General features: G+C 51.7%; 1 pseudogene; it reads left to right on the top strand.

The window, feature by feature from the left end:
• Positions 1-3073: 3073 nt before the first annotated feature.
• On the top strand, positions 3074-4625 carry LOC147984603 (uncharacterized; annotated as a pseudogene).
• The last annotated feature ends 20424 nt before the right edge of the window (positions 4626-25049 follow it).

The following is a 25049-nucleotide window of genomic DNA, read 5'->3' as shown; positions in this document are numbered from 1 at the left end:
GCCCTGTCACCTTCAAAAAACCAGGTGCGGCGTTCCTCGACTCTGTTCTTCTCAACTTTCACACCATGGTAGCCTCACCTTTCGCTCATTTATTCCCGGCTAGCTCCTGCCGCTTCTAGATTACTCCAGCTGTGACCTCCCCCCGGGTCAATGTGTTCTTCATCAAAAACGCGCTTAACTTCCTTCTCACAGATACCCCGGACTGCTTCTCCGTCCTCGCGGATGGCCTGGACTGCTTCTGTTCCCTGGCCGCCTCACCGGCCGTGGCCAATTCCATGGTCACCATGGCGCGTCTGCACCATGGTGGGACGAAGCTCGTCCTCCATAGCTGTCAGCGGGAAGCGGTGGAAGCTGTCGCGTGTGCTAGGGCGCACGCGTGCCACGCGATCCCTGGGGCCCCGGAAGCGGCACATGCCCTGGTTCTCGCCCGTAACCCTGCATGCATGCATGCAATCAATCCCACCCCCTTCCCTCCTGTCAGCATGCCCTGGATCCCGTGCCCCCCCTACGCGTGCCTGCTTTCCTGGACGGCTCGGCGCCCCACCCGCGTGTGACTGCTGACATGCATCCCTCCCCCTGTTGGGCTTATCCCTGACCCCCAGACAGTGGCGGAGCTAGAACTTTTGTGGAGCTTGGGCAAGTTGAGCTTAAGTGTATAATCCAGAAATAAAAAATCAGGTATTCGGATACACAACATATAATATATCACCAAACTTCTGAATCACAAACCCACATTAATAACGAAGTGAAAATATAAATATAATAGTCATACAAAATGTAATTTTAAAGTGAACTAATATATAATATATCAATATATGTTTCATAGACCAAATACAGTTGAGTCTTGACAATAAAAGATAAATAACTAGCATTGAATAGAGTCAAACTCGCAATGTTGCCAACAAAAGTAAAGCTATCCATACCAGACTAGATGTCAGCAGATGTGATCTTGCAATTTCTTCCACCAAGGTCAAAAGAATCTCTCATTTGTTCATTTGCTAAAAGACATACAATCAGCCTTGCGTAGAGGCAAACTCGCCATGTTGCCAAAGTCCTAAAAGGCGCTACAAGATAAAAAATGGATTTGTAATTAAGTTGTGAGAGGTGAATATATTAAATCTTGAAATATTTCAAGAATAAAGATGGTTCGACGGAACATACCGATAGCGCACTAAAGAAAATCACGCGGCAAATTCCCTTTCCAAGTCCTCTTAGCAGTAAATGTTTGAATAATATCCTTATCATCAACTGAGTTGAATATCTCCCGCTCGGTGTAACATATCATCGAGTCATTGAACCATTCGTTATTTTCGGTTGGCAATGTTAGGCGGTAGTTGTGCCTCAACTTCTATTTCCGGTTGCACACCATTCACATTTTCAGTGCTTGCTCTACTCACCAAAAACCTCCACATCTCTGAAATTTAATGATAAAATTTGAAGTTAGTTGTCACACAAGTAAATAAGAAAATGAGCTACAATAAGTAACAATAGTACGATCTTTCAAGAAAAAGGTAGCTAACAATAAACTACATGCATTTTATCAATCAAAATTCCTTAAAGACGTCAACGAAACTTCACCTAAATTAAGCCCTAAATCTATTGGTTCATTGCAGAATGCCAAATGACTTTTCAGATTTAAAGAAATCAACAAACACATTCGTATCAAAACTATTTCTGGAGGCATGTAGTAGTACTGTAGTAGTAATTAACACTTTAACTAACAGCATAACACAAAGCAGCGGAGAGCTGCTGCTGTTTTGAGATTCTACATGAAGTCTCGTTGTGCTTCAATCCCTAGTCTTGACCAGCTATTCAGAGATATTCAGAGATGACTAGATGAAGGATCCCTAGTCTTGTACTGTAATTTGCTCCCTAGAGATACGACCAGAGTTTTTCCGGCAGGGGCTGTCAATTAGCATTGTAATGACCATATAAAAACTTGTTACACCATATTAACATTGGTTAACTTTATATGAAAAGCAACAATAGGAGTTTCTGCTGTTGTTTTAATTGTTCAAAAAAATAAAAGGGATCCCTAGCCTCTAGCCCTAATTCCCATGGAGGATTGTTAGCCAAGGAACTGTGCCAAAGATGATATCATGAGAGGAAGGATTAGGCTTGCCTGGGCGCCGGACGTCCGCTCGCCGCCGGTCCTGCGTAGCCCCGTCTCGCCGTCTAGGGCAGTAGGGCTCTAGGCTAGGCACCGCTCCTGTCGCCCAATCGCTGCGGTCGGCGCCTGTGTGAATCGAAGAGACAGGAGCGATCGATCCACGTGTAACTCTCTCGCGTCGTCAACTCTTGGCTGGGCTGAACTCTCGTACGGTTTCCTGTTGGGCTGTGAACCATTAAGAAACGAAGGCCCAAATTATTTTTGCCCAGGTAAAGCCGCCTACCGAACAACTTTAGGCCTTTGTTAATCCATCGAGCGCTGCTGTCGGGGAGCCAGCGAGCCCGGGCAAGTGCTCAGGGTCGCCGGGCGGTGCCTCCACCACTGCCCCCAGATGTGATGTGTGTGGCGCCCCATACCCCTGCGCTCTGTTCCGTCTTCTCCTACCTCGCCTCTTGCCCTCGCTCGTCCTCTGCAAACCCCCGACCCGTCCCTCGAAGGCGCAAATCCCGCCTCCCCTCCCTCCCTCCCTGCGGGAATCCAGCTGCTGCGTGATGAGCCCCGTCCCCCATTTCCCCGATGCCCTCTGCTGCGAGCGGCACCCCCATCCCGCCTCGGTCCTATAAGGAAGCTCTGCTCTCCCCGTCTCGACCTCCTCCCAACAAATAGCGCCTCCTTGCCTTCCTGCCATCCCCAGTCAAGCCTCTGTGCCATAAGTGCTACTCCTCGCTCCACCTTGTCTGTGACTGTCGAGACCCCGTCCGCTGCCGGGATTGTGGTCGCTCCGGCCACATTAGCTCGCAATGTAAGTTTGATCCTTTGGTCCTCATTCCTTCTTCTCCTACCTCGCCCTCCCTTGTCTCACCGCTCCCTCAGTCGCCTTGCAGGCTTTCCGACGCGCTGAGCTGGTCCCCGTCCCACTCCCGCTCCACCTCCCCCGCTCGCACCCCTCCTTGGGAGCAATGGATGACGCGGTACTACCATGAGGTCGAAGCCGAGCGCTCTGTGCCCTTCTTCTTGCGCCCGCCGACGCCTTTTCCCCGTGGCGCTCCCCCGTCCTCCAGTGCCGCCTCAGTGGAGGCCACCACGGAGCCTGCAGCTGGGGGTGGCCACGACTCCGCTCCCAGCGGCTCTCGGGGCAGCCAAGCGGGTGGCGGCCGTCGCCGCCCTGAGTACGCGGAGTGCTTCATGCCGCTGGTGGCGGACATGTCGCACTCCCGACGCTTCGCCTATGCGTTTATCGACCAACCGTCGCATAGCCCGGCGGACCTCCTTCTCCATGCATTCGAGCAGCGCGCCGGTAACCCCACCGTTGGGTTGGCCGCCTCCCACTATGGTGCCCTAATGGTGATCTTCTCGTCGGAGCACGCCCGCGAGCTCACCATGTGCGAGTTCTTCCCCTGCCCTTTGACGGCCACGTCATCATGCTCGAGCGCCCGGAGAACGGCGAGAACCGGTTCGGCTGGTAGTACACCTGCTTCGCCCAACTCTCCGCCACCGGCTTCCCCCTCGAGCACTGGCACGAGGGTGGCATCCACAACGCCTTCCACTTCATCGGCAACGTGTGCTGCATCGACCCCCTCTGCCTCAACGACCTTGACTTCTCTGCGGTGCGCCTCGTCATCCACTTGGAGCACAAGGATGACGTGCACATGCGGTCCTCCTCCGCATCTTTGATGGTGACCTGTCCAGCAATGTAGCCATCCGCCGTGCCCGCACCTGGACTATGGAGGAAGATGGATCCTCTGTCTCATCCCACCACTTCGAGCCTGCCGACGGCTCTCCACCTCCCTCGCTGCGTGTGTGTCTCTCCACAGCCATGGACGACATCGACACCGAGAGCCTGTGCGGGTTCGACTCCCTCTCCCTCGCGGCGGCTCCTGCCGCCCCGGCACCTCCCGCTGGCTATTCTGACGCAACCGACAGCACCAGTGTGGCCCGCCTCTGGCGCGACATCGGGTGACGCCTCTCTTGCCTCCTATCGGAGCCCTTCCCCGCTTGCTGGTGCTCCTTCTTCCCGCCTGCTACACCCCTTGTCGTGGAGGAGGGGTCCGCGTCTGGTGCCGTCTCCGACTCCTCGCTCTCCTCCGCCGTGGTCTCCATGGCTACTCCCGAGGAGGGTGTGCCTCTGCTGCATCCCTCCCAGCTCCTGCAGCCTTCCGACCTCCACAACGACAAGAACGAGCATGCGGCACGCAAGCGTCGTGGCCTCTGCAAGCGCTCCATTGACTCGTCATTCACCGCCGGGCGCCGCAGCCTGCGCCTCACCGGGAAGGAGCCGGCCGGCTACGTGAAGATGCTTAAGAGTGCCAAGGAGGTCAAGGCAGCTCGGTTTGACTCCTACAAGGGGTCTCCCCGTCTCCGCGCCGCGATCAGGGTGGCCGACATCGACATCGATGACGGCGCTGCTGCGCCTCTCTCGCTCCGTCTGCTTCAAGACCTAGGCGCGCCATGCGGTGTTGACCTTGACGCTCTGGCGACTGGGGCCCGCGCTGAGGTGGCTTCCCGTGCGCCATGACCGACATGCATCCTCGTGGCCCCCCTGCCTCCTCTCGCTGCTATCATTGTCATGGGGCCTCTGCATGTCCTTGCCTCCCCTCCCCCTGTCTTAGTTACATAGGCTTGATTTCGTGCTCCCGTTCGTGGGCCCCAGTGTGGGTGTGCCGGAGCACTGTATCCTTTCCTGTTTTTCTTTTCCTCCTGTGGGGTTTGTAATGGCCTTAGGCCCACCTTTTCTTCTTATCAAGCCTGCACGTTTCTTTTGTTGTTAGCTGTTTGGAGCCTCTTAGATGCCCATGACCAATACCTTCTCTCTGTGTACGTGGAATGTGCATGGCCTTGGGAATGCATGCAAGTGTCATGATGTACGTGCGGATTTCGAGGACGTGCATCCGGCTCTCCTTGTGATCCAGGAGACGAAACTTGACTCCCCCCTACAAGCAAAACCGACTCGTTTCTCCCTCCCTCGCTCCACTCGCTCCTCTTGGTTGACTCTTGTGGCGCGTCCGGTGGCCTTTGCACCGCTTGGGACGACCACATCTTCTCTCTCGTGCACAACCTCTCCTCTTCTCGTGCCCTCTCGGTTGATCTTCGCCTTTGCCGCGATAACACCCTGATCTGTGTTACAAATATCTATGCGCCTTGCGACCATGCCTCCAAGATTGGCTTCCTCGCCGAGCTGGCCAATCATGCCCCCGGCGACTCCGTTCCATGGTGCCTTCTTGGTGACTTCAACCTTACCCGCTCCCCTGAGGATCGCAACAACTCCAACTTTTGTTGTTCTGAAGCGAGTCTGTTCAATGATTTCATCAATGAGCTCTCCCTCATAGACCTCCATCTTCGCGATCGCCTCTTTACCTGGTCTAACCGCCAGTCATCTCCTGTTCTTGCTCGCCTCGACTGGGTCTTGATCAACATGGCCTGGGATGCCAAGTTTCCAACCTCCACCCTCTCCTCTTTTGCACGCTCCATGTCCAATCACGTCCCCCTTTCGGCGATGTATCGATCTCGCGCCATCGCAATCCTGTAGGCATCAGCCTAACAACTAGAGCAACTAAGTGGGAAATTCCTATTTGGCGCTGTAGGCCCCCGTTATAGTGTAATTTGCAAATGGGCGCCTGTAGCCACGTTAGATGGGCTCAGCCATTTCTTCTTCTTCTTCTTCTTCTGATTTTAGAGAAACGTCGAAAAAGTGCCTGAACAAGGGATCGAACCCGGAACCACGTCACTGCGAGCGCTAGGCTTTAGCCACCAAGCCAGGACCGCGTGTACAAGTAGATGTCCACTCTAATTTGGTGCATATGGCACGTGGACCCCGTTGTCGGATGCCCCACATATCAGCAGAAGGAAGTAGAAAGAGAGGAGTAACTAGTTACACATAAATATATTTTTGACAGAGAGATACTCCCTCTGTAAAGAAATATAAAGACCTTTTATATCACAACTTTATACATAATAAAAATCAAGGGGAATATATATAAAATATATAATTATAAAAAATAGAGTTTTTTTAACACGGTATAGATGAGTTGGTGATGATGGTGTGCCTGCCATCCTGCAATATAGGCCGTCCGATTTATATCTGACGGATAGGAAGGAAACTATGGCAATTTTGCAAAAAAGTACCCACACACCTCTCCACATTTGCAAACAAGGCCTTCCCTCATTCATCCTTTTCTCTCACAAGATAAAATACTCATACAAATGCATCTTGATGTCACGTGCAACGCACGGGCATTATGGGGGTTCAGTTGAGAAATACTTAGACAGGCTCACGGTTCTGGACTTTGGGCCACAGGCCGGTGGGCCTGCATGTTTGGGGGCCCATGTGTTCTACCTCAGCACTTTTCATATTGCAAGCGATCGGTACGGCGCTGGTTTTAGATGCTGTCGCAAGGCGAATACACAAAATTGAATAAAGCACAGCAGCTGTTGGAATGAAATCAAACGACAGTTCCTAACCAACAATCAAAGTTGCAATTCTATCAATGATATTGTCGTACTACTTATACACACAAGACACTTGTTTCACCATGCCAGAGTATTACATCAAAATCTCTCGGAGGATAGATCAGTTCGGCAGTTGTGTGCTGCTACTGAAGAATTTCAAAGTTGATTTGGACCAGCTCTCCTTGCCGAGAAAGTTCAATTTTGACATCATCCCCTACCGCAAGATATGATTTAGATTTGAACCTTGACCATACTTTAGCATCGATCATCATGCGACCATCCTTTGTACTTACATTATATTGAGCAGGTTCATTCACACAAGGGCTGCGCATGGTAAAAGAAACTTGGCCACGGTCGCCCGGGTTGTTGAACGACTCCCTCGTTGCCCTAGGAATTCTCTGTTTGCAAACAAGAAGACATACACAAACAGTTAGATCAACACAGTGAATCATGTGAAACAACATGGAAAGAAAAAAGAACGAAGCACTTGGGCAGCCAATGCTTAGCAAGAAGTTGGACATGTCGGTTTTTGTAAGGACTTTGGTATATGAAGTGCGAACTGCAGCCCAGTCTGTTGCCGGTGCAACTACCGGTTCCGTTGCTGCTGCACGGGCCAGAGTAGATGCAAGTGCAAGTGTTGGTGCAGGTGCCTGTGCCCGTGCGACTGGTAGTGCCGCTGTTGCTGCCGGAGATGGTGCTCCTTGTAGAGCTGGTGCCGGTGTCAGAGCAGGTGCCAGTGTCGATGACCGATCCCCCGATAGATCAGCCTGATCCGCTGACGCGGGCGGTGCCCAATCCTCAGCTAGATCAGATGGAGCTGCTGCCACTATAAGTGCAATAGCAACTGTCGGTTGTCGATCCGTTGTTGAAGGTGGTACTGATGTGCGAGACAACGGCGATCGTGTCTGGTCTACTATGATCAGCTTTCCAACTTGACTAGGCTCCGTGACAGTGATCCAGTCTTTTTATTCATTTCTTTTAAACATGAGAAGGACTAATTGTGGCATGTTTGTTAAACCAAACTGCAATTTATCATAGGGATTCAGCTTGTACTCAGACAACAAACTGATCCAATTTTTTCCAGTAATATAAGTGATGGACAATGCCTTTGTTACTGACACGACATAAGAAGTGAAACCTGCAAAAATATCCATCATAGAGCAAACCAAATGGTTTATTCTGTGATGAATGTCACATGGAAAAACATGCATCGTAAAATTGCAGCAAAAGAAAGAAAACATGACATTAAATCAATAAGATTTAGACAGTAAATCAATAAGATTTACTTGATGTGACATGATTGAATCCTTACCAGGAAATCACTATGTTGAAGTACTAAACAGAAGATTGGTCGTCCAACTATGCGTGGCATGCAGGGCCCCTGCCTACTCCCACAAGCAGGACAGTCCAAAGGTCGTGACAAATCATATGGACCGAACATCCATGGGACTGGAAATCCTGGTGGGTGCGATAAACCCTGCAATGCATACAGATATTGGAGTGTAACCATAATTGATAAACCGTCCTCACAAAAAAGATGATCTGGATACTTCAAAACATACAGACTAAATTGAGTGGACAGACATTAACATAGACTGTTCTCAGGACTCACCCCAGACCAAAAGCGGTAGTACTAAACAATACAGGGTTCACAAACACAAATCAAGTATTGAACAATAGTACTTACTACACACAAGCAAAGTTGCACTAATTAAACTTGCAGACTATTTCTTGCCACCGACCTACGGGATGAACCCCTCATAACTGACTAGGCCATGGACTTCGTGAGAGATGTCTACTGGCACCATCACCATCTCCTTAACCTTGCATAACCTAACATAGTGGTCTTTCCACTCATAAACATGACGATGAAGACAGACCGCATCAGATTTGTCGAGAAGCTTTACAAGAACCACACCCTTCGTAATCGAAGGCACAGCCAGGAAATTGTTGCGGTCAAGTACAGCCTCGAGAACATGCCTGACAACAATGCTACAGGAAAACACTAGTTCAGGACACGTGGCGACAAGGACACAACAGCTGGATAGTTTAGCAGTAAAACTCATCCTCAGGTCTTCCAGTTCACACGACATGACTTTGAGAGCTTCATCTCCACCGCGGACCTGGTTCTAATTCAAACAGAAACCAAATATTTTATTGCTACCTCCGTTCAGAAATATAAGATGATTTCCAATATTTTACTCCATATATGACTACATATATGCATAGAAATGAGTGAACAATGACACTAGAACATGTCTTCAAAGGCATGAGAGCAGAGGGATTACTTGCAATATCCATAACACAAGTTACTGATGCAAATATACCCTCTTCAAAGGTAGCATTGATGTTCATAAAGTAGTTGAAAGTAATCTATAAGAAATCAGTGTCAACCTCTCGCATGTTTTGGTCAAAAGAGGAATTTAGAACCGTCATTTGGCACACAAAAATCACATGCAAGATCACCCAGAAAGTTGTGCTACTAGTACTAGTACTGCGTGTTAGATGAAAAAACATGATCAAGGTCGAGAAAAAGATCGTCAAGAAGAGATATTACCTGGACTTGCTTAATGAGGGATCCCAGAGAGGGGGGCTTAGACAGGGCAATGGCTTTGAGCTTGTCTGCAGTAGTCTTGGCGGGGTGCTTGCGCTTCTTCGTACCATGAGCCTCGACGGTTTTGGCCGGAGCCATAGACATCACTTCGGCCGGTGCTCCAACGTCCACCAAGAAACTGTCAAATAGAAATAGAAGAAAAGAAACCATAATCACAAACCCAAAAGAAGAACAGAGAGGGAGTTATATGATCAGTCTCGGCGTTGCAAGACCGGGCCTTGGCCAGAATCAACACCATTGATGCGCTCACCTTTCCTTCTTTGGGAGAGAAGAACAATGGCAGAAGCAGGTCAGGGTTTTCTTGAAGAAATGAGGAACAAGATGAGGGAGAAGTGAGGGTTGGGTAGAGGGGAAGCTGAGAGAGAAGACTGAAATGATGGTTGCTTCGTCCGTCCAACTTACGGCTGGAAAGGAGGGGGTTTTGTGATTTGACGGCTCATTGGGCATTACTATGGTGCTTCGATTGGGGTAGTCTACCATGCAGTTGGGCACTCTACTATGAAGTAATTTAGTGCATGGCTAGTGGACCCCCATTCTGGCTGTCCCACACGTCGGCGAAAGTGAGTACGAAGGTTCCCGACGATCGTCGAGTAGGATCCGCACGGTAGAGTGAGTCCACTGTTTTTTATGAAGAAAAAAATGATTACAACAAGCGTTTCCACTCTTACGATGGAGGAGTGCGAAACACGGTAGCCACTTGAACATACACAATGCTCCTACTACTAGGCATGTGCAGTGGTTCATACGTCAGTACTACATAATCTTGTTGCTAGTGTAGTAAGATATGACGATAACAAATGATGTTGTGTGCATGTCAACTATATGAACAGTAATGTAACATAGTACCGCTTTTTCGACTGTCCGATCGAGAATGAACGGTGAGATCAATGTTAACAAAACTAGGTCTACAATGCACGGAGAGTACAGTGCTACAGTACTCCATGAAACATGAGCCATATGAAGCACGACTCAGTGTTAGGTAGGGTGCACAGGATGGGAGAAAAAGTTACCTTCTCGACCCACTTTTGGGTGTTTGGCAGAGTGCATGAAGGGTGCATGAGTCCACACTAGTAGGTTAACACAAATACACGAAGAGGGAACAACTATATTGAGATGAGAATGCAACCAAACACACCCACACGCTTTGTGGTACAGTGACTGATCTGCACCATCTGAGTTTGATCCAACAGTCATGTTGCGCCGAGACATGGACATGCCCATGCAGAGGAATCCTAAACACCATTGAAGCCCCTCTGCTTCTCGAGGCGCACGACGTTGGTGATGCAGGGTGCAACGGCCCGTAGAGCACGTTCCCAGTCGACGGGATCCAGCTCGTCAAAGACGGCGTCCAATGGCACGAATGGATTCCGGTGACGGAGCCCTGAGAGGATTCGCCCGGCAACAGCGACGGCAGCCCGCAACCCGTCCTTGTCCAGCTCCGCCCCCACCATCGCGCGGAGAAGGCTTAGCTCCTCGGAGATATGGGTGAAGAAGGAGACCGGGTCAGGAAGCCGTAGCTCGTTGAAGTCGACGGGGTGGTCAAACGGGTTTAGCCCGACGGCCGGCATGATCACGCTAGCATGATGGTAGGTATCGCGCAGCCGCAACACGTGTGTGGAAACTTGGTCCACCAAGTGGCTGAGGCGATCCTGGACCTCGTCACGATCGGCCCGCTCGCGCTCTAGCCGGCTTCCCTGACGACCTCTCGTATCTCCCGCTTTCTGCAGCAACGCCGCTGATGCCTCGAGCATCTTTGTGGTGGACGCCTGCCGCTTTTGAAGCTCCATGAACTCCCGCGCATAACGGAGGAGCATGGCACTCCTCTCCTCCTTGAGCTCACGGAGCTCCACGTCCTTGGCCTGGAGCTCCTGTGTCAGGCGCCTCACCTCAGACTCCATGATCTGCCGCACTGCCATGGCACCAGGTAGAAGCAATGGGGAGAGGAAGCAAATGGGGTGAAACGGCTGAAAGACAATGCAATCTACGGGAAGGCTGAGGGAGCCAGCCGAGGAGCGGGAAATCTTTAGGTTTTCACAATGGGAAAACACCAGTCGACGACTTCTCACATCAGGGAGCAGTGGGTTTTACAGGCGGAGTCATCATGACTAATTACTGCCGTGCCTGCTCCCGTCAATCAAAAAATTAAAAATCCTGTCGCGCCTACTGCCGTCAATCAAAAAATTAAAAATCCTGCCGCACCCAAAGACTAGAGCAACGCCGCGGTGGATATTTAAATTTACGTGCCGGCAAGGAGATAAAACAAGGGTGAAAAAACAAATGTGGCGGCGGCCTAGCTAATCGGTCAAACTAGCCCAACTAGCTAGCCACCGTGCTTCACTGATGTACTCGGCGGGAAAGGTGATCTTTCATGATTTGACGACTCATTTACTTGCTTTGGCGCTACGACCGAGGAGGACCCAGAAAACGCGTGGTAGGGCGTCCCACGTCTCGGCAAGGAAGAATATATGCGTGCACCACCCGGGAGGACCCCGAAACTGCGTAGTAGGGTGTGCCACGTCTCGGCACAGAGGAAAAATGTGCATGTAAAAATATACTGTATCAGACATAGTAGTACCTATGGTTTGATCTTGGGACCCAGCCAGTCAGTCGAAAACACCCCACTAGCCACACAACTTCATCATGCTAATGTGGCACGGAGGATAGGTGTGGTTAGCTCCATCTCGACTAGCCACAACGTCTCTTGTTCTAGGCGATTCTTCTATTTTCCAAACTTTTTTAGTTATAATAACACCACGGCAAGCTAGCACCACTCTTCGTGTGTGCCCGTGCGTCTAAAGGTTAGACGATGGAGAGGAGAGAGAGATCGCAGACCTGGGACCCACCAATAAGTGAGTTAGCAGCCATGCACGTGTTGACGAGGCTCTCCCTCTACTCTACTCAATGTAATACTGTATAAAATCAAGTTATGGGAGAAAGCCAACAACCGTTGTTGTTTCAGGCTATCGACTTACGCTTTGTAGTCCAGGTTGCCAGTTCGAATCTCATCTTTCAGATTTGTTAGTTTTAGGTCCAAATTTGATCAATGGCAAGTGGGACCCCCGTGTGTTGTTCCGATATTTCGGTGTAAGATGGTTTTTGAACAAACATTTTGCACGGTTAGACAAGTAACGACACGAGTTATACGTATTTTGCAAGTTTACGAACAAAAATGATAGTGGCATAGAATATCACATCCTCCCCGCAGCTTAGATGATATGGTGATACGAGTTTTTACGTTGGAACTGAGATCCAATGGCTTGGGAGTAGTATTTGTAATTATGCGCAATTTCCAAACTCTCCAAGGTTTTTTTGCAAATAAAACATTCAGGCCTCGTGTGTGCTGCTGCATCTTGGATCCAACGGCTCCCCGTTGCTCATATTAGGCGCTCCCCGTAGCTTAATTATCTGCTACGGTGATACGAGCATCTAGGTCGTATGATCTGTGATCATATGCCACATGCGTAGTACTTGTACTTTCTACGCAATTCCCAAACTCTCTCAGGCATATATTGCAAAAATATTCAAACCTCCTACTGTGAGCCGTCAGATCTCCATGAACTCGTATAACCATAGAATCTACGGTGCGGGAGCACCTCATATTCTCATGTGCGAGAAAACAACACACTACAAAAAAATACACTTCCGTGATGATACGTGTTTGTCACAGTAGGTCGCTTTTTTGTCATGCATGTACATCCATGACAAATTTATGACAGAATCAAGATAGTCATACCTGTGCTGTCGTAGAAGTGTTCCATAACATTACCAAAATTATCATCACGGAAGTGTCCACTTCCATGACGATAAATCGTGCGTCACAGAAGTGCTTTCGTCAAGGGTGACCGGCACATGGCATCCACCGTAACAGAACACCGTTAAGCTATCGGGTCGGGTTTTGGATCCGATAACCCATTAACAGCCCCGACCAATGGGGATTTTCCACGTGTAAAATCATCATTGGCTAGAGGAAACACGTGTCAGCTCGTCGGTGGGTCAGATAGGCGCCTATGATATGTCGACACGTGGCACGACCCAACAGTGGCCCACTTAGCTTACAAAGCCGGCCCGTTTGACTTGGTCAAAAGTTAACGGGCTGGCCCATGAAAAGCCTGTTAATGGTCTCTTCGCAAATAGCCCATTTTATGGCCCGTTAACTCACGACCTGTTAGGCCCTAAACGAAATTGGCCCAACAACGTCATGTGGGCCGTCGAATATAATGCCAACCCATTTCACTTTCGGCCCATGTATGGCCCACGACGTCTTTCATCCCATATGAGGCCTTCGTATCTTTCGACCCATTACAGGCCCACGGTGACTCTAGCCCATAATGAACAGTAATTTTCTTTATACCCGTTAACGACCCGTGATTTACATGGGCCGTTTCCAGCCCGTGTTAGCTTTCGGCCTATTGACGGCCCATACGTTCTTGGGCTCCTTTTCGGCCCTCAATTACTTCTAGCCCGTTACTGGCCTGTTCCCCTAATGGGCCAAATTCGGCCCATGGCAAGAGTCGGCCCGTTACTGGCATGTTCCACCAATGGGCCAAATTCGGCCCATGGCAAGAGTCGGCCCGTTACTGGCCTGTTACCCTAATGGGCCAAATTCGGCCCATGGCAAGAGTCGGCCTATTTCTAGCCTATTAACCCGTTGCGCTGTTTCTGGCCCGTCCTATATTCTGGCCCATTAACGACCCGTTATGCCTGTGACAGAATTAAGCCTTTGCTGTCCTACGGCCTGTTAACGGCCTGTTACCGTGCTGGGCTGATACCAATTACGCCCGATTATGGCCCATGTAGACCCATTTATCCAATGGCCCGAGGCCCACCGATTATAGGCCCATTTATCAACGGCCCGTAGGAGACCCATGGATCCTACGGTCCGTATATGGCCCATGGTAGTTGCGGCCACTAGCAAACCAGGGAAAAAGAAGACTAGTAAATAAATAAGGCCGAAACTAACGCTAGGCTATTAAGTCAATTGCACAGATTACATCCACTCGGCATCAAAGATCGCCAACAGTGCAAATATAGGGAACACCCTACACTATACAAAAATGGCTTGCTGTTTTCTTCAGGCGGTGGCTGCACGTTAAGAATAAATTTTATATCACACCAAAACAAATTACAACTATATAACAAAAGGAAGGTTGGCATAAAACTTAACAGTCTAGCAGATAAATGCACCACCAGAAGTTCAGAAGCTCAGTTCATTTGACCTGACTGTTACGTTTTCATGATGTATTGTCCGATGGAGCACCATAACCCTCGCCTTCATTTCCTCTGGGCTCCTGAACAACATAGCAAATGTCTGATAGTCTGGTTTCAAAACCATGCATATCTTGACGACATTGAGTAATGTTTCTCCTTGTTTCACAAAGGGTCTCTGTTAGGGAATGGACTTGTGTCTGGAGCGCTGATATAACATTGCTTTGAGCTTGCATATCTTGATCATGAGGCAGTTTGGACGATATTGCCTTAACAACCAACCTAGTATTATGCAGGAACGTGCTTTTGGCACTGTTAGTGGATAGGTACTAACCCACTGCAGCAAGAGCTGACATTGCGGTTATAGTTGCCTCGCCACCTTCAGAAGGTGGCGGTTCCACCATTTTTTCCATAGCTCGTTGAAAAGTTGAGGTTTTACATTAGTAGTACCAGAACAGAAGATATTAAGGAGGCAGCAAAACCAAACAAAATAGCTTTGGTCTATATACAGAACTTATTCTGGTGAACCCATGTAAAATATTAGTTGTATTTTATTGCAAAGTACATAATAAAACCAGGTTCCAAACATATGACCATGTACCATCGCTAATGTATTGTCTATTTCTTCACATTGTATTGAGGGCTAAGGATAAAGAGACAAAATTTATAATACAGTAAGCATAGTATGACGTCATTCATATCACAAAACAACTGAGAACAGACAAACATGCAATTGTAACGTTGTGTGGGCAAGTGCAGCACGGAACTAGATTATGGGTCAAGATCAAAGGAACATCACTCCTCTCTTTTAAACCTTGTAAGGTGCAATGATACTCTAAGACAATTGTGTATATAATTGAAAAGAGTAATAGACATTGGCTGCAAACCATGCAGTTCAAGGCACAAGTCAGAGTAAGTAGTAGTTAAAAGGCATGAGGATTAAGGACTTACAACAACGGCTTTGACTGGTGTAGTCATGCCCTTCTTCTTGCTCGTGTGACAGTCCTTGAAGATTTCCACAACATTTGGTTCAGATACTTTTTGGTCCTTGCGGGCTTTCCTCTGCATTTGGAACAAGTCAATATAGATCTGATAATATGGTACAGCGAAAAGAGTGAAACAGTAGCTAATTACAAGAGCCTCGCAGTGTGCAATATAGCTATGAGATCCTGTCTGTTGGAATTTCACTTTCGTACGGTTGGCCTTGTTCTTTGAATAGTTCACCTACAAGAAGATAGATTTGTGTGGCACATGCGTAAATAGGACTTCAACATGTGATCTGATGACATATATATAATGTACCTGATACTTTGGATTGGACCAGTGTTTAATGAGGCCTCTGCAGTCTTCATCAGATATATTTTCCACTGGAGATTTTTGGGTAAGTTCACTGTTAGCCTTGCCTTCAAAGTCAGTTTTCCTTAAGTTATACCGATACTGTCATAGAGCAGATTTGAAAACATGGGTGCAAGCTTGTCTGGTTGCATCATCTTGGCTATCCAACTTGAACCTCATCTGTTGAAAATTATGGGAGTCTCATTATCAGCAACCTAGAAAGTATTGGACAGAGCAAGTCGTTATTACTAGTTTCCATACATAACCATACTTACAGATAAATTGTCGAGGAAGATGTTGAACTAGGTTTCGTCTTTGTCATTCCTGTACTGAATCCATGTTGGGAGGATACGTACATGACATCGAACAGCAACCGCTGCCTCTGATACTAACTTGGCTGACTCTGTAGCATCACGTGGCCTTTTTAAACCTGCCTCAAAACGGATCTCCATTCTTCCTCCTCTAGATTTAGTTAACCTATCGAGCATTATCCCTGATGTTTGTTTCCTCTTGCACCTAGGTGCTAGTCCAACAAAAAACATAGGAAGTGTTAGTGTACATCAAACTGTGAGACTGCATATAAAGAAGCATGCAATCGTAACTTGACTCCAGCAACTACCTTCTTGCTGTTGAAGCTCACAAAGTTCATCTGATATTTCCAACTCGTCTTGTGTCAAGAGTGCTTGGGAAGTAGTGTTAGGTGGCAAGGGAGCTTGGGAATGTGCTGCTAGCTCAGTTGACGCACGAGTACGTCGTCCAGCTGGTAGTACTGTGGTAGGTGTTGCAAGAACTAGGGCTGTCTCTGCTTGTTTGGTGGCAGCTATTTGTTTCTGTTTGTCTTTTTTTGCAAAGTTTGTAGAATTTTCTGCTGGACTTTGACCTTCTATTGCACTGTCAGTACCAGCAAAATCTGCAGGATTCATCCGCTTCTCATTCCCTGCCATTCTGTGTTTCTTCCTCTTTCTCTATGCCATGTTAAGTCAAGCCGACAAGAAAAACGAATAACAATTTAGTTCTTCAGAACAAATTGATGCGTGATGTAGACGAACTGAACTTTGATGTTAGACAACCACATGATAGGAGGATGTAATATGTATGAAAAATAGGATGGAAGAGATAACCAGAACTATGATGTGTAAACTAAGAAGAAGACATTTCACCAAATTAGAAGCAATGCAATGGAAGGTAGACACCATATGAAAGATGCTACAAATATCGCTCTGCCAAGTTAACAGTGTCTCATCATAAATGGCGTTTAAACAAATGTGAAGCAGTACAAGAAATAAATCATATGCAAGATGCAAACAACATCACACTACCATGTTAGAGGTCTCTCATCATTAGTGCCATTGCATATTCACAGCATTCCATATTCACAGCTTATGATGTGTAAACTAAGGAGAAGGCATTTCAACAAATTAGAAGCAATGAAAGCTAGACACCATATGAAAGATGCAATGAATATCACTCTACCAAGTTAAAACTGTCTCTTCATAAGTGCCATTTCAACAAATTAGTAATATAAGCTAGAAAAGAATGTGAGATGTAACCTATATCACACTTCAAAGTCAAACGTGTCTTATGATAAGTGATTGTTGCAGGTTACACAACATTAGTAATTTGATGTAAGAACATGGTGTGATAGACAAATATTGTATGTTCTAGAAACAGGAACACGTGTCTTATTCAAGTATAATGTGTAAAGTAAGAAGATGGAATTCAACAAAATTAGAAGCAATACAAGCTAGACATCACACATAACATGCACCCACATATAACAGTTCCAAGTTAGAGGGAGCACCGGTGATGCTGCACTAGGGGAGACGTGCTCATCATAAACACAGCTTTGTTGAGTGTCTATGCATGTGTTGTCTTGGAAATCATCTTGGGGGTGTGGAGGAGTAGAAACTGTAGAGGCCCTCCGTTTGGAAGGAGCACCTTTATCCGTTGCCTTGCTAAATTCCTTCCACTTTATTGATTTTGAATTGTCAAGTAAAACCGACAAGAAAAAGCAATAAAATTCTCTCCACAGAACTCATTCATGCATGATACTGACAATCACTACTTTGATGTAAGGCAAACACATGATACCATGATAGAATAGTACGAAAAACAGGACGGCATGGCATGTTCACAACTGTTTGTGTAAACTAAGCAGAAACCATTCCAGCAAATAAGAAGCAATGCAAGCTAGACACCACATGAAAGATGCAACCAATATGACTCTGTCGGATTTCGGGTTCCGACAGACCCTTGAGGTTCGAACACTGGGGTGCCCGCGGAGATCTCTCCTTGCGTGATCTAAGCTAGAAACAACGAACAACACAAGGGACACGAGGTTTATACTGGTTCGGGCCACCGTTGTGGTGTAATACCCTACTCCAGTGTGTGGTGTGGTGGATTGCCTCAGGGGCTGATGATGAACAATACAAGGGAAGAACAGCCTCGCGAGAGGTGTTCTTCAGCTGGTGCGATGAACTGCTAGGGTGAGTTCAATCGCCTCTCTCTCTCTCTGCTAGAGCTCTACCAGATTTCTAGATGTCTCGAGGTTTTTCTAGATGTCTCTACTCTGTGGTGGCTAGCTCTATTTATAGAGGCCCTGGGCCTCTCCCCAAATAATGAGCGGGAAGGGTGCCAACAATTGGCCATTTTGAAGGGGAACATCTAGTAAAAGTTATCCTGACCAAAGGTGGTCTTCGGCTGCCAAAAGTACTGGTGATGACGCCGTCTTGGGCTCCACGGTGACCTCCGTCCTGCCGCTCTGCTAGTCTTGGTCTCGTTGCACCGGAATGGCAACCTTTGCCCGATGCCTTGGCCTGTGCTTGCCCCCTTTGCACCAAAGGGGAAACAAGGACACTGCGCAGGCCGACGCCCGCCTGGTCTCGATCGTCATGGCTTGCGTCACTGGCTCCTCGTGAGGTATTCCTGCCTTGATCCCTCCGCCTCCTCGCGAGCCTGCCTGATGAGGCTGCCTCTGAGGAAGCTTTCTATCGTCCGCCCCGCGAGGCTTGGCCCCTCGCGAGGGTCTTGTGCTTGAGCTGATGAAGATGGGCCACATTGGGCCCCCACTTGAGCCACGCCGCAGGCCGCAGGAAGGCAAGTCTAGGGACCCCCGTTCCCAGAACACCGACAGTAGCCCCCGGGCCCGAGGCGCGCCCGGGCTTGGCCTAGCAGGAAAGCGAAGGGGCAAGCGCGAAGCGCCGCAGGCCCCAAAAACCGACGGCCTTGGGCGCCGCGTGGCGATTGATTGGACGTGGGCGTCTGCGCTTCCCCACGACGCCTTGTTACACGCCCAGCTAAGCGGACCGGTAGTTGCACACAGTTGTTCCTCCTTTCCACTGCTCGCCCACCTCCTACCTTTCCTTCTTCCTTGAGCTCCAGCCTCTGCCGCCAATCCGGCTCAAGTTCTTCCTCCTTCTCTCTGCCATGGCACCGACGAAGAAAGGAAGGGGAAAGAAGCCCGCGCCTTCGCCCCGCACACCTCCAGCGGCGACCCCCGCCGTCGCCCGGTTGATCATACTCAATCCAGAAGCTTTGGACAAGGTCCGCTCCGCCCTTGCAACTATTTTCAACGAATGCGGCAGGACCACGGCTTGGCCTGCGTCCCATGCCTCCCTTGATAGGATCGTCACGGAGGTCCGATTCTTCGCTGATGCCCTATGGGCGGGTCTGGTTCCCCCCTTTTCCGCCTTCCTCAACGCGGTGCTCTCCCATTATCAGATCCGCATGATGCATCTCGGGCCGGAGTCCATTACTCTTCTGGTTGTCTTTGCTTTTGTTTGCGAGGCGATGATAGGAATTCCTCCTTCCGTGGCCATGCTGCGCCACTTCTTTTCCTTGCGCCTGAGCGACCCAACTCATTGCTCTGGGTGCGTGAGCTTCTTCGCCATGCTAGAGACGCCCGCTTCAGGGATCGACTTCAGCCTTCCTTCTCCTGAGGCCAGGTTCAGAGAGCGGTGGCTGTACGTGGACGTTGGAGTGCCCAACCCTCTGCTCTCGCATCCGACCTCGCCTGCTGTTCCCCACACGGGTTGGGATCATGAGGTGATCGCGAGCCCCCAACTTGCCTTCGTCTGGCGCCACTTCCAGAGTTTGAGGGCACTCAACGTGACAGCGCCCAAGGTGGTGAAGGAGTTCCTCCGATGTCGCATTGCTCCTCTCCAGCGCCACTCTCGCCGGATGTGGGACTTCATGGGGCACAGAGACCGCATGCGGCTTCAGGAGGAGGACTTGGTGCCTGAAGCGCTGCAGACGGTGCTCAGGGTCTTGACTGGCGATCCTTCCCCAGGCAGCCTTCAGAGTAACGGTGTCCTCTTGTATCTTTGCTCTGGCAGGGCCGATTTTGTGAGGCAGATGCCTAGCCTCAACGAGTGGGGACTGCGCCCTGCTGGCTTCATGGGGCCCCGGAAGAACCCAGCCGCCGTGGTTGCTTCCCCTGCCGCCCACAGCAGTCCTTCCTTGGGCGACAGGGCGGGGAGACGAGAACCGGCGGGAGTTGAGGCGACCGATGTCGAGGTGCCGATGCTGCGAGAAGTCTTGAAGGCGGCGTCTCCCGAGGCCCACTCTGGAGGAGCGTCAGGTGCGGAGTTGCGGCCTGTGGTTCCTGAGGCGAGGGCTCGCGAGGCCCCAGCCGTCCCTCGCGAGGCGACGCCTGACGGCGCTCCCCAGGCTGACTCCTCCAGCGCTGATCATCTTGACGCTTCTTCCACACCAGGACGCCGACCCCTGCGCCGGGCGCTTAGGTCGGTTCCGTGTAGACTTTGAGGCCCTCCGCAAGAGGAAGGAGGCCTTGGGTGGCAACGACCGCCCTTGCCGCCTGTTGAAGTGCAGGAAGTACCTTGCCATGGACGAGTAAGTCTTCTTCTTTCCTTGCTCGTTTACTTTGCTATCCCTATGACTGAGTGTGGCCCTTTCAGGCCCTACCCCGCGGAACCCGCTGAGCCAGCCCGGGAGCCATCCCCCCAAGCTTCTCCTTCTCCGCTGGCCCTGGGCTCGCCGAGCTCGAGTTGCACCCCTGCTGCCAGACCAGTCGATGGAGTGGTCCGTTCCATAGGGCACCTCGAGCCTGCGCGCCCGCTGTCCTTTCTTCATGAGTCCTCCTGGGGCACATCTGTCCTGCCCCGTGTTCCTCCTCTGATCATAGATGGTGAATGGCTGAAGTCTGTCTTTGGCCCCTCCTCCATGGGTGGACCGACGCCAGGCCGGATTCCCAGAGAGGTCCGTTCGGCGATGGCTAGGGCGCCAGCCCCAGCCCCGCGCCAGGAGGGGGCTTGCCGCCTCGGGGCCCTCCACATGCTCCGGTGGAAGAGGGTGATGCGGATGAAGTGCTCAGGCGCGCTCGGGACCGACGCGCCCTTCACGAAGAGTTCCTCCAGAGGGCGGCGGATGCGGTGAGCCGGATCAGGGAAGAGCCTGCTGATGAGGATGCGCGCCTCGAGGCCGAAGGTTTGCGCCTTGCTGAGGAGAGGCGCAAACTAAAGGTAGCCATCGCCCTCGCGCGTCGCCAGCGTGATCTCAAGAACGCGAAGGCTGAAGCGTCGCTGGCAGCTTCGCGGGAGGCCTGTTCCCAGGCCGTCGAGGAGGCTCGGGAAGCAGACCGACGGCGCAAGGACGCGGAGGAGCGCACATGGGATCTCCTGGCCTGGGGCAACTCCCTGGAGCAGCAAGTGGAACTGCGCCAGGCAGCCCTTGAGTCGATGGAGGGGCCCCTGTTGATCGGGCGGAGCTTCTGAAGCGCGAGGAGGCGCTGACGCTGGAGGCCACCGAGCGCAACCTTGATCTTGAGCAGTTGGAGACGAGGGAGCGCCTGGTGGCTCGGGCGGAGGATGACGTTGCCGCGCGCGAAGCCCGGGCCCAGGAAGAAGTCGATCGTCGCATGGCGGAAGCTCGCTCGGCCTTCGAGCGCGAATACGAGACGAGGTTGGGGCTGATCAAGGCCGAGGCTGAGGGCAGGACTGCGGCCCTCACGGCCAAACTGGCTGAAGTGACGCGTCGTGGGGACTCCTCTGTAGCCACCCTCAGCGCAGCAAAGGCGGAGCTGTCCTCTTCCTGGGCCGAGCAGCTTCTTCTCGAACAGAGGGTTGATGACGCTGAGGCCATCGCGCGTTCGAATGAGGACGAGATCCGTCGGCGGCGGGTCCTGGAGCGTGAGCATGCCCCCATGCTTCAAACGCTCAGAGAAAGGGCCAACACAGCTCTGGGTAACATCTGCAAGGCTGCCGCTAAGGAGCCGGACGAGGTCAACTATGCCCGCAACCTCCAGTTTTTCACCGATGTGGTGATGCTTCTGGAGAACCGCTCCGAAAGGTCCAGTTGGCTTGTCGAAGAGAGGAGCCGAGCCTTGCTCGGGCGTGCATTCTCCCGCGTCTTCAGCTATCTGCTGGATAGGGACCCCCACTTTGACTTCGATGCTGCCATCGCTCCCGTGCCCATAGCCGCCCGGGGCGCCCTGACGCGATGGGTGGAGGGCAAAGTGGACGCCCTTGTCAGGGCCTTTGCGTCTGATGATCATGGCGTGGTCGTGGACGAGCCTGGCGCTGACGAAGATGCTGGCGGCGACGACAATGTCAACGTCGCCAGCGATGCCCCCGTGGATGCCCAAGAAGACGCGGTGAGTGATATGTCCGACTGACCGCATGTCACTGTTGTTTATCCTGCACGAAGAAGGTTCGGGCTTGGCCCTGAAGAATGTAAGAGCATTTTGGGAGGGGTAGCCCCTCATGTAAAGGTTTGCAATTAGTACCCTGGTAAGTATAACGTTGCGTGTGAACTTAGTAGCTGCCCTGGTGATGAGTCAGCTGACTTGTGTACCTTCCGACCCCGACGAGTCCTGAGCGGGCCTGCGGGGCTGCTGTACCTTGGCTGTCGCCTGATTAACTTGTGGATTCCGCGATGAGGACCTCCCGAAAGGGTGCGGTAACAGCGGTCCTAGTTGTAAAACGTGCCTGGCCCGGCCCGGCTCGCGAGGGGCTCGTGAGGGGGGGGGTGCAGCCGATGCTAACTTTGGACGCAAAGCCGAAACCAGAACGCAAGAGATTGCTCAAACGAGACTAAACACCCCTTCCCCCAAACAAACACAAGCATCGAGCTCAAATACAACTTAAATCCAAATCGAAGAACTTGTCAACAAGGAAAGGCAAAAAAAAGGCCGCGTCCGGCGCCTAGTCTAGTCTTCGACGTCTTCTCACCAGCGCGGAGCTAAGTGCTGCCACTGGGCGTGGGCGGGAGCCCCCGAGGCCCGAGGGCGGCTCTCCGGAGACTCCGGGGCGTGTACAGCCCCACTCATTATTACGTGAGAGTGTCACGGGCGGCGAGCTTCACAGGCACTGGGCCTTCTTCACAGGTACCGGCCTTGCTTCATATCGCCAGGCGAGGCCCCACCTTGCGCCACACTCTGCCGCCATCGACGGCGACCGGAAACCAGGACGACGCCAATGAGGCAGAGCGGTCGCCAGCGGTTCCCCCGACGACCACGGGTCCCCTGCCGGGGGCAGGCCTTGGGGCACCTCCCCGACAGGGGGCCTACCTCCTAAGAACGCCTTGATCCGACCGCCGCGGTGACGAACCCGAATCTCGGCCCCTCTCCGGCAGCCCCCTGCGCCCTCCTCCTGAGGGGTATGAGGCTGCAAAATTGGGGCAGCCACCTGCTGCGGCGACCTGTATCTCCTGCGACCCATGGTTAGCATAAGCTTGCTCCTGAGGGATGAGTGGTACCCGATAGTTGCCGCTGCCGGTGCGGTTGTCGAGGCTCTCCTGGGGTTCCCGAAAGAGCTCAGCTTCTGGCGTCTCCTCGTCCCAGCCTGGCCCGAGGAACGAGCCATGATCTTCCTCCAGTGCGCACCCCTGATCCACCATGCGGGGCACATAAGCTTCCGGGGTCGCTGCCCCGTGCGCCCCGCCGTAGCGCCCCGCATGCCATGCAGCCTGGCTTGGAGCGCCGTCTTGGGGGTGATGGCGCGGCGGTCCGCCGAGGCCGAAGGCCGCGGCGTGCACCCCTTCACTGGCCTGAGAGGGGCTGGCATGACTTATCGCCCGGTGCCGGCGGAGGTGTTGGCGCCGGACGGGTCCTGGAGTCAACTGGAAGTCGCGTGCATGCGCACGATGCTGCCATGCGGCCCGCCTTGGGTCTGGGGTGGCAGCTGGACGCAGAAAGGAGGTGTTCCTGAGGCGGCGCCGTCCAGGAGCTCAGCTACTCGCTCCAACAACACGTCGCGGCCGGCCGCCAGCAGTCGGCAACGTAGCAGCTCTCGAGCCACCGTGAGCGCGTCCCTGGAATTTGCTTGCTCCCATTGGGTGTACGGCGCCATGGCCGCGGCGTGGTCTGAGGCCCTTGCTGCGGCCCGCACCTGCCGTGGTGTGAGGGCAGGCGGCGTCTGGCCGCGTCGCCCGCGCCCCGCAGCGCCCTGCGGAGCGCGGGCTGCCTGAGGCACATGGTTGAGGTCGCCCTGGGCTAGTGCCACGGCGTGGGCGGGCCATGCTGCCCAGCGGTCGGTGTTGGCTGCCGGGTCGGTTGACATCTGAACGGCGAAGCGACAGAACGCGATGCGGAGGAAGAAGGATTCCGGCGCACCCGTACCTGGCGTGCCAAATGTCGGATTTCGGGTTCCGGCAGACCCTTGAGGTTTGAACACTGGGGTGCGCGCGGAGATCTCTCCCCTACCGATCTACGTCCAATCTCCTCGCGTGATCTAAGCTGGAAACAACGAACAAGACAAGGGACACGAGGTTTATACTGGTTTGGGCCACCGTTGTGGTGTAATACCCTACTCTAGTGTGTGGTGTGGTGGATTGCCTCAGGGGCTGATGATGAACAGTACAAGGGAAGAACAGCCTCGCGAGAGGTGTTCTTGAGCTGGTGCGATGAACTGCTAGGGTGAGTTTAGTCGCCTCTCTCTCTCTCTCCTAGAGCTCTACTAGATTTCTGGATGTCTCGGGGTTTTTCTAGATGTCTCTACTCTGTGGTGGCTAGCTCTATTTATAGAGGCCCTGGGCCTCTCCCCAAATAATGAGCGGGAAGGGTGCCAACAATTGGCCATTTTGAAGGGGAACATCTAGTACAAGTTATCCTGACGAAAGGTGGTCTTCGGCTGCCAAAAGTACTGGTGATGACGCCGTCTTGGGCTCCACGGTGACCTCCGTCCTACCGCTCTGCTAGTCTTGGTCTCGTTGCACCGGAATGGCAACCTTTGCCCAATGCCTTGGCCTATGCTTGCCCCCTTTGCACCAAAGGGAAACAAGGACACTGCGCAGGCCGGCGCCCGCCTGGTCTTGATCGTCATGGCTTGCGTCACGGGCTCCTCGTGAGGTATTCCTGCCTTGATCCCTCCGCCTCCTCGCGAG

Source organism: Triticum urartu, chromosome 2A (assembly GCF_056163025.1).
Source record: "Triticum urartu cultivar PI428250 chromosome 2A, HENAU_Tu73, whole genome shotgun sequence".
Classification (NCBI taxonomy): domain Eukaryota; kingdom Viridiplantae; phylum Streptophyta; class Magnoliopsida; order Poales; family Poaceae; genus Triticum; species Triticum urartu.
Note: the sequence above shows the minus strand (reverse complement) of the source record. Positions and strands in the feature narration are given on the sequence as shown.